Raw genomic sequence first — 7,838 nt, 5'->3', positions numbered from 1 at the left:
TTCTCCCAAAATGAACTTTTGTCTCTACCTGCACAAAACAGGTCACTTATATTAAAAACCTCCTATATATATACACAGATAATTTGTTGATCTTCAATGTTGTAATGGCCCAACATTATTGCAGAGCATGTTTGCTGGTGGAACAACTACCTCATACATATATTCTTGGAGTGGGCTATGCCAGTACTCATTTGGAATCCAAAAGTAATGAAGAAGTTACAAGACAAGGCCAGGACGGCTGGTGAAAAGAGTTCGATATTGACCAAGGAGGATGCGAATAAAATGTGCTTGACAACATCAAAGGCATTGAGTTGTAAGGCTACAAGATTCCCACCTAAAAAAGAGAGTAATCATCAATGCAAGTGCATTATTGAGGGATTTAAAATCTTGGGACTTGCCCAAAGAGTTCATACCATATAGATTTATGAACATTGATTTAGATTTCCAATGACATGATTTCGAGTTTATTTCATTTGGTCTTGGGTGAAGGACTTGTAGAGGTATGCAGTTTGTAGTTGCCACACTTGAATTAATCTTGCAAATTTTGTGCATCATCACTTTGGTTAGGAAGTGCCGGATGGATTGAGTGCAGAAGATTTGAATGGATTAGAACACTTACCTCAGTTCTGATGACTTATAAGTACTAAAACAATTCCACCCACGGAATTATACTCAGTGATAAAAGGATTGGAATGCTTCAGGGAAGTTCTATCATTGACAACCATCATGCGCACAGAACACTAGAGTTCCTTTACATTGAATGCAAAGATGCATCTTTCCTATATCAAGTGGTTAAAAAAAAAATTCAAAACAAAGGTTTATTTACAGTAAATTGCATGGATTAAACTCATATATTAATATTAATAGAAAAGCAGACAATATTAGATTTTCATGAGCATTGATTAAAAACACCTTGCCTTTCCGATTGTGACTTCACAAGGTTTCATTGGTCTATTGATTCATCTTGAGGAAGTAAAATAAAGAATAAATTCACAGATTGAGGACTCCATGAACCAAATTTGCTAATTGAACCATTACTTGGAAAGGATAATTTTCAATTTCATTCGGATTTCTCCTTCATGTTGGGGGCTCATTCTTGAACCCAAAAAATAAGAAAAGAAAATTGTTCAATTGATTTGTTGTCAATTATTATTGGATTGCATTGTTATAATTTTGCTCTCAAACTATATGGTCTGGACTATGGACTAAACATGATAAACTAATTCAGAAAACACTTATTATTCAGAGGAAAACATTTAATTAACTGGCTTCCTTGCATGAAGGTATAACACACTTAATTTGACCCTGTATTCAAATATGCATTTATTTATTTATTTATTTTGCTGGATGAAACTCTTATTTAGGGATCAACTTATGTTGAACCAGTGAATAAAGTTGCAATATATGGCCCTCTTAGTTTGTGTTTTAGTTCCACCTTCTTGAGCTGTATTCACATTATAGGCAATTTGTTTGGATCGAGAGCAAGGATGTGCAACCAGCACACTTGGGATGAACCTGTTTTCTAGAATTAACACTCAATTCTCACTTAATTGTATCACAACATAATCACTCAATGATAACAAAGTGAATGAGAAAGAAGACTGATGTATTTCACACTCAATAATTCCCTGCATTTCATTCAATTAAACATCAGGCATTTATACAAACACCTAGCAAACCAACCATTATGGTCGCACAGTACAGAGCAAGAGAACACTCAAAATTAACCAAACATTACAAACAAACACAATTACATATATATTTAAGCATCCCCAGATGCAATACAAACAAATGCATTCAGTTAACAGCTTCCAATTCTTCCTTGTTTTAGGTCCCGACAAGCAGCGCACCAAAGCTGAATTCCTGGAGACATGATGCGCACCAAAACCTGGAATCCTGGAAGCGACCTGGAGCTGCAGTAGTGCGTTCATTGGGATCTGATAAAAAATCTCCAACATACTCCCCTTGATCAGATAATTCTCCAACTCCTAGCTTCTCTGTGAATGAACTAAACTTGATTCTGGACAGGGCTTTAGTAAATACATCAGCTAACTGATCGTCAGTGCCACAATGCTTCACATTAATTAAGCCAATCTTTATAAGGTCCCGAATAAAATGAAAATGGGTATCAATGTGTTTCGTTCGCCCATGGTGTATAGGATTCCTGGCGATAGAAAGTGCTGATGAATTGTCATAGAGAATCACACTTGAGTCCTCCTGCTTCTCATTTAGATCTTCTAGCAGACGACGAAGCCACACAACCTCGCATGCGGCAGCCGTCAATGAAATGTACTCTGCTTCAGTGCTTGAAAGAGCAGTGATTGACTGCTTCTTCGAACACCAAGCTATAACACCAGAGCCTAGTGAAAATACCCACCCTGAGGTGCTTTTCCGGTCGTCTTGAGATCCTCCCCAGTCACTGTCAGAGTACCCCAACAATTTGAAATTTTCTCCCTTCTTGTAATGAATCCCAAAGCCGATCGTTCCTTTAACATAACGAAGGATTCGCTTTACTGCCCCTAAATGATGTACACTCGGTGAATGCATGAACCGAGCAACCATTGAAACGGCAAACATAATATCGGGCCGTGAGTGGGTGAGGTAGAGCAGAGCACCAACTAATTTTCTATATCTCTGTGGATTTGTTTTCTCAGAATTGTCCTGAAGACAGAGTTTTTCATTTGAATTCATTGGGGTATCCACTTCCCTGCAATTTTCCATCCCTGACCTGAGCAAGAGATCCCCTGCATACTTCTTTTGTGACATGAAAACATATCCTTTCCTCTGTATCACCTCCAACCCGAGAAAGAACCTCATCGGTCCCATATCAGTCATCTCAAAAGTCTTCAACATATTTTCTTTGAACTCAATCAAAGACACCTTTGAAGACCCCATGTATAAAATATCATCAACATATAAGCAAAGTAAGAGAACATCAGAATTACCTTGCATCTTGGAGTATACAGTGGGTTCATTGCTACTTCGAGTGAAACCCAATTGTGAAAAATGAGTGTCTATACGACTATACCAAGCTCTGGGTGCTTGACGTAATCCATATAGAGCTTTATGAAGATGATACACATCTTCCTTCTTCTCACTTACAACGAACCCCTCTGGTTGCATGATGTACACCTCTTCCATGAGATCTCCGTTTAGAAATGCGGATTTTACATCCAGTTGATAAATTCTCCATTCCTTTTGTGCTCCTATGGATAAGAACAGTCGCACAGTCTCCATTCGAGCGACTGGAGAGAAAACTTCTTCTAAATCAATTCCCTCTCGCTGCGAGTAGCCTTTAGCCATGATACGAGCTTTTCTTTTTAATAGTGAGCCATCTGGATTGAATTTTGACTTGAAGATCCACTTTAGTCCTATTGCTTTCTTTCCTTCTGGAAGAGCGGTTAGATGCCATGTTTGATTCTTTGTTATGACATTCATCTCCTCCTTCATGGCCGTAATCCATTCCTCACTCCTTGCAGCTTCTTCGTAAGATGAAGGGTCCCCTACAGAAAGGGCTAGAGAGCAAGAGCTATAGAGATCACTAAGATTTCTATACCTCGTCGGAGCGCCACCATCTTCTCCGGCCACTGATTCTTCTTCTCTGAAATTAGAAGAGAACTGATGATGTGAACCAGCCCGTTCATCAGTCTGATCGAACGGTTGAGGTATATTCTCTTTTCTGTTAAGAGATGTCACTCGCTCCTCACGTGCTGGTGCATAAGTTGAGGCAACTGAGTCAGCACAGCTGGACCAATCACAGCTCTTTTCTTCAAAGAACCGGATATCCTTACTGACGTGTACGCGCTTCGAATCAGGATCAATGATCCGATAGGCCTTCAACCGATCGCAGTATCCAATCAGCACTCCGGGTTGTGACTTGGCGTCAAACTTGGACCGCTGCATCGGGTCAACGAAGGCGTAGACCAGACAGCCAAACACCCTGAAATGGTTAACTGAGGGCTTCTCACCGGTCAAAGCTTCAAACGGAGTTCGGAACTTCACCGCCGATGTTGTAGATCGATTGAGGATGTAAACCGCCGTCGCCACAGCCTCTGCCCAGTACTCTGACGGCACCTTCTTCTCTTTCAGCATGGTACGAGCCATCTCCGTCACTATTCTGTTCTTGCGTTCGGCGACGCCATTTTGTTGGGGGGTTTGTGGAGCTGATAGTTGGTGGTGTACTCCGGCGAGCTTGCAGAAAGCTTCAAATTCATTGGATATAAATTCGCCTCCGTGATCAGTGCGCAAAACCTTGACTTGGGATGAGAACTGCTTCTCCACCAGAAGCTTAAATTGCTTGAAGAGCTGAAATGTCTCTGATTTCGGTGCATAAAGTACACCCAACTGTACCTGGAGAAGTCATCAGTCAGTAGGAGAAAGTAGGAGTTACCTCCGATGGATGTTGCTTTGATTGGGCCTACAAGGTCGCCATGGATTAATTCTAATGGTGCGGATGCTCGCTTTGCTTGGCCTTTGGGAAACACAGAGCGAGCTTGCTTCCCTTGTGAGCATGCTTCACATGAATTCACACTTGTGATCTTCGGTAAGCCAGACACCAGACCCTGTTCTGATATTTGTTTCAGGTACTTCATGTTTATGTGCCCATACCTCTTATGCCAGAGATCAGAGGCTTCATCTTCCCCTTGTGCTAAGTTTGCAAAATCAACATCATTAGCTTGTAGAGGAAACAGCCTGTTAGGAGTCATGGCCACCTGAGCGACCTGTACCTTGGTTTCAGTCTCCTTGATATTACAGATTCCTCTAGTAAACTCGATGTCAAATCCAGCATTCATCATTTGACCGACACTCAAAAGGTTATGAGTTAAATTTGGTACATACTGGACATCGTTCAAGGTAATGGTCTTACCTCTGCTTGAATAGAGTGTTACCTTGCCAATGCCTTCAACTTTGAGTGCATTTCCGTCCCCAACTCTAATGGAATGGCTTTGTGGACCCCATCCTCTTAATTAATTTTAAATTACTTTTAGTTAAATCTATCTACTTATTTATATTTTAAAAGGAGACCCTTATCTTATCCCAGCCTCCCGGATCTGATTTATCGTTCCGTAACACCCGAGCGAGGATCCTCACGCGATATTTGTTTTGGTTTAAAAATTAAAGGAGAGTAGAAAACCGGAGGAAACCCTATCTCTTCTCGTGTCGTGTGGTGACCTTGGCGGCAGGCTCTTGATATTTTGTTCCTCGTTGAATTTTGTGACGAAAGATCCAAGGTAGGTGCTTGAATTTTATTGTGGTTGTGAGATCTTACTTATTCTCATCCTTAGTTTTCACCCTATAGACTACCTTAAGGAATTTGATATGTGTTCACCAACCTTTGTGTTTATTCATTCTTTTATGCACATGATTTATGTTTGTTAGGGCATCCTTCGAGTGCTTGATTTTGGATAATCTGATTTGGAGTCTTGGAGTTGTGAGACATTTAGGTAAGTAACCACATATAAATTATACTATGTATATAGACTTTTTGAAACTTGTTAAATTTGTGAAAATATGTATTTTTATTTATTTATTTTGGATAATTAGATTTCTGTATATTATTCAAATTATATTTATATAATTAATACTATTTTCGGAATTATTTTAATTTATTTAATATTTCAAATTGATGATCTTCTTTTGAATTTGAAATGTTTACATGTGCAGCGAAATCCTGATTTTATTTAAATTTTGAATTTCAAGATAATTCATTTAAATTCTGAATTTCTTCTTTTCTTTTTTAAAATTTCATATCTTCCGAAATTTTTACATACCGTGTTGAATTATAATTATTTAAAATTTCTTAATTTTTGGAAATTTGTTTAAATTGTGAATAATTCTTGGGTTTTAAGTCCGTATGATGTATTATGTATTATTTATTTTGAATTTCGGTATTTATTTAATTTTTGATTAAAGAGTATTATTATTTTTTTAATATATGTTCATGTTTGTATTCTATTAATCGGTGTATTTTTGATATGACAAAAATGGGATCATGTTATCAGTAAATTTTTTTATACTTTGTGTGTTTTTGAATTTTGTTAGTTCATCGCTTTTGTGAACAAGGTACTTTTGATATAGAAATTAGTCCCCAACTAACTTTGCAACAACCCTCGTCATCGGGGTTAAACACCCGACCGTGTCGACACGTATTTTTGTTCTAGAAACTATAGTTTCCCAACGCTGCCGCTCGTGCAGTAATATCGGCCTTTGTTAATTTTTGGCTCGGGTCACCGAGGGTAAGAATATGACTTTTTGTTTTGTCTCGGGTCACCGAGGGTAAATATATGAATTTTGTGATTTGTTTTGGGCAATAGTTGTTTGGGGGACCTATATGCTAAATTTTTGACATCTATGTTATGTGAATTAAACTTATGGTTGGTTTTTTGCAAATCATTAAATCATGATTTTTGATAAGTGATCCCTATATTTTTAGTGGGTGCTTACTGGGCTGTCAAGCTCATAAATTTTGTTGTTATTTTCTTTCAGATCAGGAGTAGAGGTCAGTGACGGATAGCTTAGCAGGATCGTTGGGCCACCGTCAATCTTCTTAGCATGTAATAAGTCCCATTGTTGTGGGCATAGTTTTTATTTGATTAAATTTGTAGCAACTGTGCAAGACACTTAGTTATTTCTTTTAGTGTTGAACTTCATTCTTGTTTCTAGCCTTTGCTCTCTGTTAGATTTTTTTTGTGATTTGTTGAGAACAGGTTTTGAGGCCTTACATGCCTACCGGGCCTCAGCTTGGTGGGTGTGTGGCCGTTTGTCAGTGCACTGGGCCTGGGGAGCCAGGTTCGGGGCGTGACAGGCTTGGTGTGGTGGTCATGTCTGGAACAGACCTTTCTCCCCTGACATGTGGTTGGAACAACCGCTGTCAATTAACCACAGTCCTCCACTTCGTGTTAGTTCTTCTGAGATTGCCATAAAAGCCACTTCTTCTCCTTCCTTTGGCTTTTCTTCTTTCACAACATTCGCTTCCCTGTTTCTATACCAACATTGGGATTTTACATGTCCAAATTTCTTACAAACAAAGCATTGTACTCCCTTATGGGATTTGTTAATTTCTGCAGAGAAACCTGGTTCAGTGCGAGCTGGGTCACTACTTCTGCCACGCCCGCGTCCCCTTCCTCTGGGAGAGAAGCCTCGGCCTCTGCCTCTCCCTCTGTTTGAATGCTCAGAAGTGTGAGCACCTCCTCTGCCTGCATACAATGCCTTCTCTCCTTCATGTTGATTTGCTTCAATATTTAATATAGTTTCATGATTTTTCAGTGAGCTGCTCAATTGCTCAACTGATATTGTATTCAAGTCCTTTGCTTCTATGATCGAGTGAACGGCCTGTGAGAACTTGGGAGTCAAACTTCTAAGTATTTTGGATACTACTGCCTTTTGAGGGAGGTCCTGCTTCAAGACTCTGATTTGGTAGACTATGTCTAATACCCTGCTCACGAAGTCCTGAACACTCTCACCATGCTTCATTTTGATGACATCAAACTCCCTTTGAAGAGCATGAAGTCGCGATAGTGGAGTTGCCCCGAGTCTCCCTCGGAACTCGCCTTTATAGTGTCCCATGCCTCCTTAGCTGTCTTGGCTTCAGAAATCCTCACCAGTATCCTTGCATCAAGTGCTCGCTGGATTAAATACATGGCTTTGGCATCCTTTTTTAGGCTATCATTGATTCTAGTAGCATCTCCTTCTTCACTGAATCCCTTCTCCACCAATTTCCATAGATCCTTTGATCTAAACATGGTTTTCATCATCAATGAACAAAGGTTGTAGTTTTCACCTTTGAAATAAGGAACTTCATAATCTTTTGCTGAAGAGGAGCTAGACATCCTTGTCTG

At 39.4% G+C, this 7,838-nt stretch overlaps 1 long non-coding RNA gene across 1 annotated transcript; it reads left to right on the top strand.

Annotated features, from left to right (window-relative positions):
- Positions 1-4,953: 4,953 nt before the first annotated feature.
- On the top strand, positions 4,954-6,523 carry LOC120274109. The gene is made up of 3 exons (XR_005540701.1): positions 4,954-5,231; positions 5,380-5,444; positions 6,487-6,523. It is a non-coding gene; the product is annotated as an uncharacterized LOC120274109 (long non-coding RNA).
- Positions 6,524-7,838: the final 1,315 nt, after the last annotated feature.

This window comes from Dioscorea cayenensis, chromosome 12 (assembly GCF_009730915.1).
Source record: "Dioscorea cayenensis subsp. rotundata cultivar TDr96_F1 chromosome 12, TDr96_F1_v2_PseudoChromosome.rev07_lg8_w22 25.fasta, whole genome shotgun sequence".
NCBI classification, from domain to species: Eukaryota; Viridiplantae; Streptophyta; class Magnoliopsida; order Dioscoreales; family Dioscoreaceae; genus Dioscorea; species Dioscorea cayenensis.
Note: the sequence above shows the minus strand (reverse complement) of the source record. Positions and strands in the feature narration are given on the sequence as shown.